At 37.0% G+C, this 7,737-nt stretch overlaps 1 long non-coding RNA gene across 1 annotated transcript; it reads right to left on the bottom strand.

The window, feature by feature from the left end:
* Nucleotides 1-309: 309 nt before the first annotated feature.
* On the bottom strand, nt 310-7,326 carry LOC131346144 (uncharacterized). The gene is made up of 3 exons (XR_009203580.1): nt 7,200-7,326; nt 5,130-5,312; nt 310-1,536 (listed from the first exon to the last, which is right to left on the bottom strand). It is a non-coding gene; the product is annotated as an uncharacterized LOC131346144 (long non-coding RNA).
* Between the last annotated feature and the right edge of the window lie 411 nt (nt 7,327-7,737).

Below are 7,737 nucleotides of genomic sequence, written 5' to 3'. Positions count from 1 at the left end.
ACTGACTTTCTTACTTACTTAAATCCACAACTGGCATTTCTGTGAACAAACTAACAAACAAAATGATTGAATCATTTCAAAAAAATTTCACTGCTGACTAATTCACATCATTTCTGGCAGATTAGAAGAGATTAGCAAGCATTCATTTAGCAGTTAACAAGCAAACGTTCTCAATCAATTCTGTACCGAGTAAATTACATCTGGAATATGGGATCTTCTCATTCAGCTAAATTTAAATTCACACACTACAGAATAAACTCAACGAGTAAGCATTACTTTCCTCAATCCTTAGCTACACTCTTGTATTGTGAATTTTCGTTAATGTTTCTGCAGTGAAAAGTGGAGGGAGGAGGAGCATAGCAGGGTGGGATGGGGATATGATTGAAGAGGCTACACGGGATATTTGTGCTTCAGCTGGCTTTACAATCAGCCTCATTAATCATTTTAAAATAATTCAAATGCTGTAAATGATAATGCTCAATGAATAGGAAAGCTGGTTTTCAGACGTATCTAGTGTAATCTACCTCAACAGACAATGATCTAGCAGGAGAATTTTATTTAAGGGGTTAGCAACACCCTTGGTACAGTATACAGCTTTATATGAAAAAAAAAAAACAACAACAAAAATTAGAGCTGCTCTCATTGCAAAGACATCTATATGTCAGGTAGTTCTATTTTAATATTAAAAACAATTTCAGCAGCTGATTTCAATACATTTTTAAAAAGTATTAATTTTCCCTGTTGATATATTTTCCAACCATGTATTTGCATATTATTTTGTTCACCGTCTGTTTTTATTAAAAGTGCTTCCAACTGAACATTTAGCCTACTTTGTAGAAAATAATGATCTAGTGCCACCCCTGGTGCAGTATAATGCTGTTTATGCATAATGATGATCCAGTAGCAAAGAGAAAGCACAGAGATGTATTTAAAATGCCGCCTTTTGTCTAAAGTGTTCTAGTTAAACCATAGTGAGTTAGCATTTTTGCTTGCTTCACCACTTTTTTTTTACATGCTCAGAAGCACCGCTAACAGTTTTTATTAGTGCTGTGAGACATCTACACCCATAAATATAGAAAGATTACACATTATAGTCAAAGCAGTGAACCTGTATAGACAACTTACTTAATACAACTCTAATACATTTAATACATACATGTCCATGTGTCCTAATAACTTTACATTGGGTCATGTTCATGCAATCAAATCATTTTGTACATATGAAGGTTCCTCTATAAAGAATGCATGTCTCATAACTATTCCTTCCCTGGCTCTCCTGATGCACACATAATATGTTGATTTAGTCCAGTCCAAGACAGCAGGTCCCACGGCTTTAAGTGCATCTTGCTGTAATATGGATGGATGAGAGGAGGCGGCTTGCTGCTATAGCACACAGTCATGCCAAAGCTCCCGGGAGTGTGTGTGGAAAGAGTGCTGGGATTCACAGTTGCAATTTATCAAACACGCAAGATGGTCAATCCATTCTGTTGCACGTAGGGGTAAAGCCTGCAGGATGATGCATACATCTGAAGTAGTCTATGTGGAAATGCATGGTGGGCGTTAAAAGAGTACATATTTTCCATATGTTTGCATATGTATAAGACAAACAAGGACATGGACGCAATATTGAAGTAAAATGTATGTATGACAGAAGGATCTATTTTTCCCCCTGCATGTAATGTGAAAGCATGCCATCATCCTGGTACAACAGCATAAAAATAACATTGGGTTCATGCTTCAGAAAAAAAAGGTATGCCACCAGAGTTAATTAACAAAATATGCTAATAAACCCTTAAATAATGATAAATAATGCTCCCTTCTCTGGGTCGCCACAGCTGATCATTCGGTTCCCCATATTTGATTTTGGCACAGGTTTTACCCCGGATGCCTTTCCTGACAAAACCCTTCCATCTGATCCAGGCTTGGGACCAGCACTAAAGGTTAACCCCTGAGTCACTGGGTTTGTTCCCTGCTCGAGAATTAAACCCGGAAAGAATGCGGGATCCTCACTATGGACCACGAGGGAATCCAACAAACCAGTAAATAATCAAACTATATAATCTTGGCTTATCCCTTAAAAAATAAAAAATAAAATAACTGGTTGGACCTAATAAAGTGGTATAGGAAAAAATCATTTTGGATTTATGTACAAGACTTATGATCTTATGTCTGGTATGTTTATCAAGATATAAATTTTCATAGCTTTATTTAGCTAATGTTGTGTTTTTTTTTTTTTTTAAATAATTAGTGTGCTTTTGCATAATTGTACATAAGACCTACATAACAATTACTCTGTAATCTTGTTTCTGCTAATTCCTGTGACATGTATTCAGAAAGTGAATATCTTTGAATCTAGACAGTGTGATGACTTGATTGTGTCATTGACTCCCGCAGGACGCCCGACTACTGAAGAAAGGGACTGTGCCCACACTGTACTAGTGGAACAACTATTCCACCTCAGGTACTCATGCTTCCGTCCTTTAGGTATTCCACCTTACCAATATGCTAATCCTTTAGTCCTCTAGTTTTGTCTCCTAGTCTATGTGGATTCTCTGACTTCCAAATTGATCTGAAACAAGTTACACTCATGCAGATCTGTTCCTGCCTCCTGATACTTTTCAGTTTAAGTTTTCAGAAAAAGCAAAACTAGTGACATTTATAGTCCTACGGAATCATACATATTGTATTAATATAATAACATTACTGAAAATATAAAAACAACATATCTGAAAAAAGGTTAAATAGATAGATAATTAAACATATAAGAGTACAAACGGTATAAAAATAAAAGTAGCTAGCTTGTTATCTTGAGATTACTTACCCTGAAAATTGTTGATATAAGTCAAAACATACAAATTACAGCCTTTCTCTTTCTTTCTAGAGGGAGCGACAGATGCCAACCTCACAATGCGACTGATATCATACACAGTTATCCATGGAAGCTCTAGTAAGCAGTGAGTGTTTAAAGTCATGCTGAAAGCACTCATTCAAGCAGTAGACTAAAATCACTTTCGGCTCAGCATCTGAAGTTGAAGTGGCCAGTGAGACTAAATGAGGAAACGACCGTGCATAGAGCCTATTGAATCTTGAACTTTTAATATGATGGATGATATTTGTGTAGTAACCTAGATGTAGAAGCTCGCAACAGCAGCACATGTTTAATTGTTACTTGACAGCATACACACAAATGTGTACATAGAGGAGAAGAAACACCACATAAGTATCAGATTAAGATATTGATAATACATGAGATTCTGCCACTTTTTTTCTCTTCAGTCTATTGAGTATTCAGAGAGAGAGAGAGAATGAGTGCACATCCATGAAAAAGAAATCAGCATGCGCCTTTCTTTATTTCTTTCTCTGTCTCACTATCCCTCCACATTTCCTCCATGGCATCCAGGCATCTTATCAAGAGAATCATCAGTCACATGGGGAGAGAGGATATAAAAGGAAGGCACTATCATGTCAGATATGAAAGCTAGACAATCCCTTCTTGTTTTCCTTTTATATCTAGAGGAAAAGTATCATAAGAATTGTTGTCTTGGTTACACCGGAGACAGTCCCTTTGTGGTAGCAAGATCAATTAAAAGTTGTCTGTTTGGCCTGTTTGACCAGGAGAGATCTATGAGCTTAGTCAGTGATAAAGGCAACACTGCATCACTACACTATACAACTCCTGCTTCGGCACACACAGGGAAGCAAAAGGCCAAATCTACCATAGGTTAAGTTTGCCAAAGAAAACACAACAGCAGAAAGAATAGTTCATGTGATTAAGTCATTTTCGGAGATTACTGTCATGCAAGGAACAGCCCAGGCAATACTGATAACTGCTGATGATATACCACTTAACTACTACTGAAAAATAAATCGCTAGCAAAAAAATTTAACAGTCAGTTTGACCCTATAACACTGCTTTTATGAAATTCTTGTTTGCATAAAGTCCTATCAACATGAAGGTGACAACTTGAGATCTTTGCAACAAACAGGAAGAAAAAGTGTTTATCTAGAATGAAAAGGAAGGAATCCACCTGCAAATCTGCAGTGCTGGATGAAGAGTGCTTCAGGCAGAGATCACAGAAGAGGTGATAATCTCCACCCCAAAGGTGAAGATTCGTCTGTGTAAGAGGCCATATGCTGCTCAACACTAGAGGGGCTGTTCTTCTCATCATCAGCACAGATGCCTGTGTTTGTCCTCTGGGATCACAGCACTGGCATCCAGATGTGTCATATATTTACACCTTGTTCAGCAATACCACAGCTGAGTGGATGCCAACACATATGCTTTAAAAAAAGGCTCTGAGCAGAGAAAACAGACAATGTGAGAGGAGTAACGTGCGAAAAAATGTTCGAATACTATATTTCTAATTATATAATGCACAAATATAAATCATTGTACATACACACTTCAATAGAAATCAGCCTATACCTATAAGAAGTTGTAAACTCTGTGTCTTTGACAGTGGCATGGCTTTGGGTGCCAGACAGGCTGGTTTTAATATTTCAGAAACAGCTGATCCTCTAGAATTTTCATGCACAATAGTCTCTAGAGTTTACATAGACTGATGCAAAAAATAAAAAATAAAAATAAAAAGCATCAGTGAGCATCAGTTCTGTGGAAGGAAAAACACCTTGTTGATGAGAGAGGGCATAGGAGAATTTCCAGACTGGTTCAAGCTGACAGAAAGGCTACAGTAACTCAAATAACTGCTCTTTATAGCAATGATGAGTAGAAAAGCCTTTCAGAATGCACAACACAAGAAACCTTGAGGCAGAGGAGCTACAACAACATAAGAGCACATCAGCTTTACTTCTGTCAGCCAAGAACAGGAATCTGAGGCTACAATGGGCACAGTCTCACAGAAATTGGACAAGGTTATACAGTCTTCATACTTACAGTACATATTTTAAAGCTTATAGGCTCACAGGAGACAATATTCACCTTATCACCAGGAGAACACATGTAAATCATTCATAGCACCCATAGCCATAAATTTACAGAAACGTCACATGAACTTCTCATCTGAATAATCATATGATTCATTTTGGAATTTTACTGTTTTTAGACACGGCAGTTTTTCACATATGGATGTTTCACTTATGTTCATTTATTTTCAAAATGAAATTCTGACCTGTTCTTTCTCCAGTCCCAACCAGAAGAATAATCACAGATGTCTGCAGGCTCATATCTGCTGAAGAGGGCATTTAGAGCTCTCTTCCACGCATGTTCAGCTGGCCTGTGATGCTCCATAAGCAGCAGTTTGATGTGGTGGCTTCACCTGTCTTGAATGAAGGACATGGTTCCAGCTTGATACCTATGTGATAGTGGAGAACAAACTATTTTTGTATATTGGCAGAGAATAAATTGGGAGAAAATGGGGTAAACATTTTCCTGTGTCAGACCTGCCAACATCTACAATTTAGCTGTAGCATTTAAGATGATTTTGACTCATTTGTTATGCCAGTACTGAAAACTACATTTTTCTACTTTTCATCTACAGCAGCTGTCAGACTAAATGTGAATAAAATTTGCCTGGTGGAAAAAGCCAAGTCATTGAAGAAAATCTGTGAAACATGAAAGACACACATTTGCTTTTGGTAGTGGTTACTATGGTGATTAAAAAAAATTGAGGAGCAAATCATTAAGTAGAGGTCACTTTGGATGTTTGGACTTGGGATTTTTTACTGCAGTTGGTGTACATCTGAGCAAAAAAAAAAAAAAAACCTCTTACATTCTCTCTCAAATAAAACTCACCAGAACCAGTATAAGGATTGTATAAACAATAATTTATTCAAAATTATTGGATGAAACTAAGTAGCAGAAACTGCAATTAGTTAATTATGCAAGAAGTTGAAATGTGGAAGAAAATCTTTGTCAGTATAAAGGTTGTTCAATAATAAATGCTTTATCATTTAATCTTTTCATCTAATAACATATATTTTAGGCTGGCTTTGTGGTTAGCATGTTTGCCTCACAGATCCAGGCTTTGATTTCTGCCTCTGCTCAGTGGGTGTGGAGTTTGCATGTTCTCCCAGTGCTTCTGGGGTTTCCTCCAGCTACTCAAGTTTCCTCCCCAGTCTGGAGTAGCTAGAGGTAACTCCAGAAGCATCTCTAAGTTCTCCATAGTGTGTGAATATGTTTGTGAGTGTATGTGGAATTTTGTGAGTGTATGTGGAAACCCCTGTCTGGTGTGTCCCCCATTTCGTGCCTGGAGTCCACTGGGATGGACTCCAGATTCCCTGCGACCCTGTGTAGGATAAACGTTATTGAAGATGAATATATACTTTAATGCTTTACTATTAGCTGTTTTGTTTGATTAAACAAGCATTATTAACATAATAACATAATTTATATAAACAATTATTATTATTATTATTATTATTATTATTATTATTATTATTATTATTATTTCAGTGGAAAACAAAACTCTATACTGTACTGATAACCAGATGCTGCAAATATCTATAAATAAATAATTCAATCAACATACATTCCACCATACTTGCTATAATGCACGATATTGGTTCAGTCTTTCAATGTTTTTATATCTGTTGCTGCTAACATGGAGCAAGTTCATCCACTGACTTGCACTTTTGGGATAAAACATTTTTTGTTGTTGTTGTTGTTGTTTTTATTCTGTCTTGCTAGGACATTCTTGTTAACAATGTTGGCAGCTCTGTATTGCTCTTGAGGAGGTATTGAAGAAGACACAAACACAGGATTATGGCACCGACAACATTCAGTTTGCTACAGTAATCGGAGGTGAGACACAAGTGAGTCTACAGAGGTGATTAAAGTGTTGTATTTAAAGTGTATATCCACTCTTGGAGTATTTCCACACAAATTCATCTAAGACGTATAAGAAATGCATTAGAAAAAATGACAGAGCCGTGGGAAATTGATGATCAGACAAATTGGAGTCTTTACAATTCCGTCCATAAAGAGTCAAATGAAGCAGCATTTCCAGACACGCATGATCCAACAACATTATCATTTCATCTTTACCATATAATGAGGCCTGTGTATACATTACCATCGTACTGGAGCGATGTAGTCTGCATACAGTCCTGCAGTTTTCTGCTTGAGTACTGTGTCTTTATCTACTCTGCGTGTTGTCAAGTTCACTGTGGCTCTCGGCAGACCCTGCGGTAATTACATGCCTGTTGGAGCACTGGATTGAATAATGGGCATCTACATTTACCTGCAGAATGACTGAAGAGAGATGAGACCATCTGTGGATGTGACATTGTGCTACTGTAAATATATTGGAAAAATGGGCCAGCAGCTGTTTTACTTGTCCTCAATCACATGGTTCCAGCTGGCTTACTTCACTTCGGTTAGAACCTGGAGGAAAGTGCAATGTAATGTCAAACATATTGGTTTTAGACTTTAAAAGATGGTCTGATTTTCTAGACATACATAATAATAATAACTTGTTTAGCTTTTGTAAAAGGAAAAAATATCGATTGAAATTTTGCAAGAGTTTCACTTATTTTTCCACTAATATTTTAAAATCTCCACAATCCCACTCCCAGTATTCCATCCCTGTAATATTTTGTTGGGTAAGCACTTCATCCATGTCTAATTTCTTTCTCATGGCAGCCATTGTATGATGGAACAATAATTAGCCACACTTTGTTTGTGGGTCACATTTATCCCTGACATTTCCAATTACAACAAATTACATGCCAAAAATACATAATTAGAGGAGGAAGACTGAGTAAGCGTTGCAAGCACTG

This window comes from Hemibagrus wyckioides, linkage group LG25 (genome assembly GCF_019097595.1).
Source record: "Hemibagrus wyckioides isolate EC202008001 linkage group LG25, SWU_Hwy_1.0, whole genome shotgun sequence".
In the NCBI taxonomy this organism is placed as follows: Eukaryota; Metazoa; Chordata; class Actinopteri; order Siluriformes; family Bagridae; genus Hemibagrus; species Hemibagrus wyckioides.
Note: the sequence above shows the minus strand (reverse complement) of the source record. Positions and strands in the feature narration are given on the sequence as shown.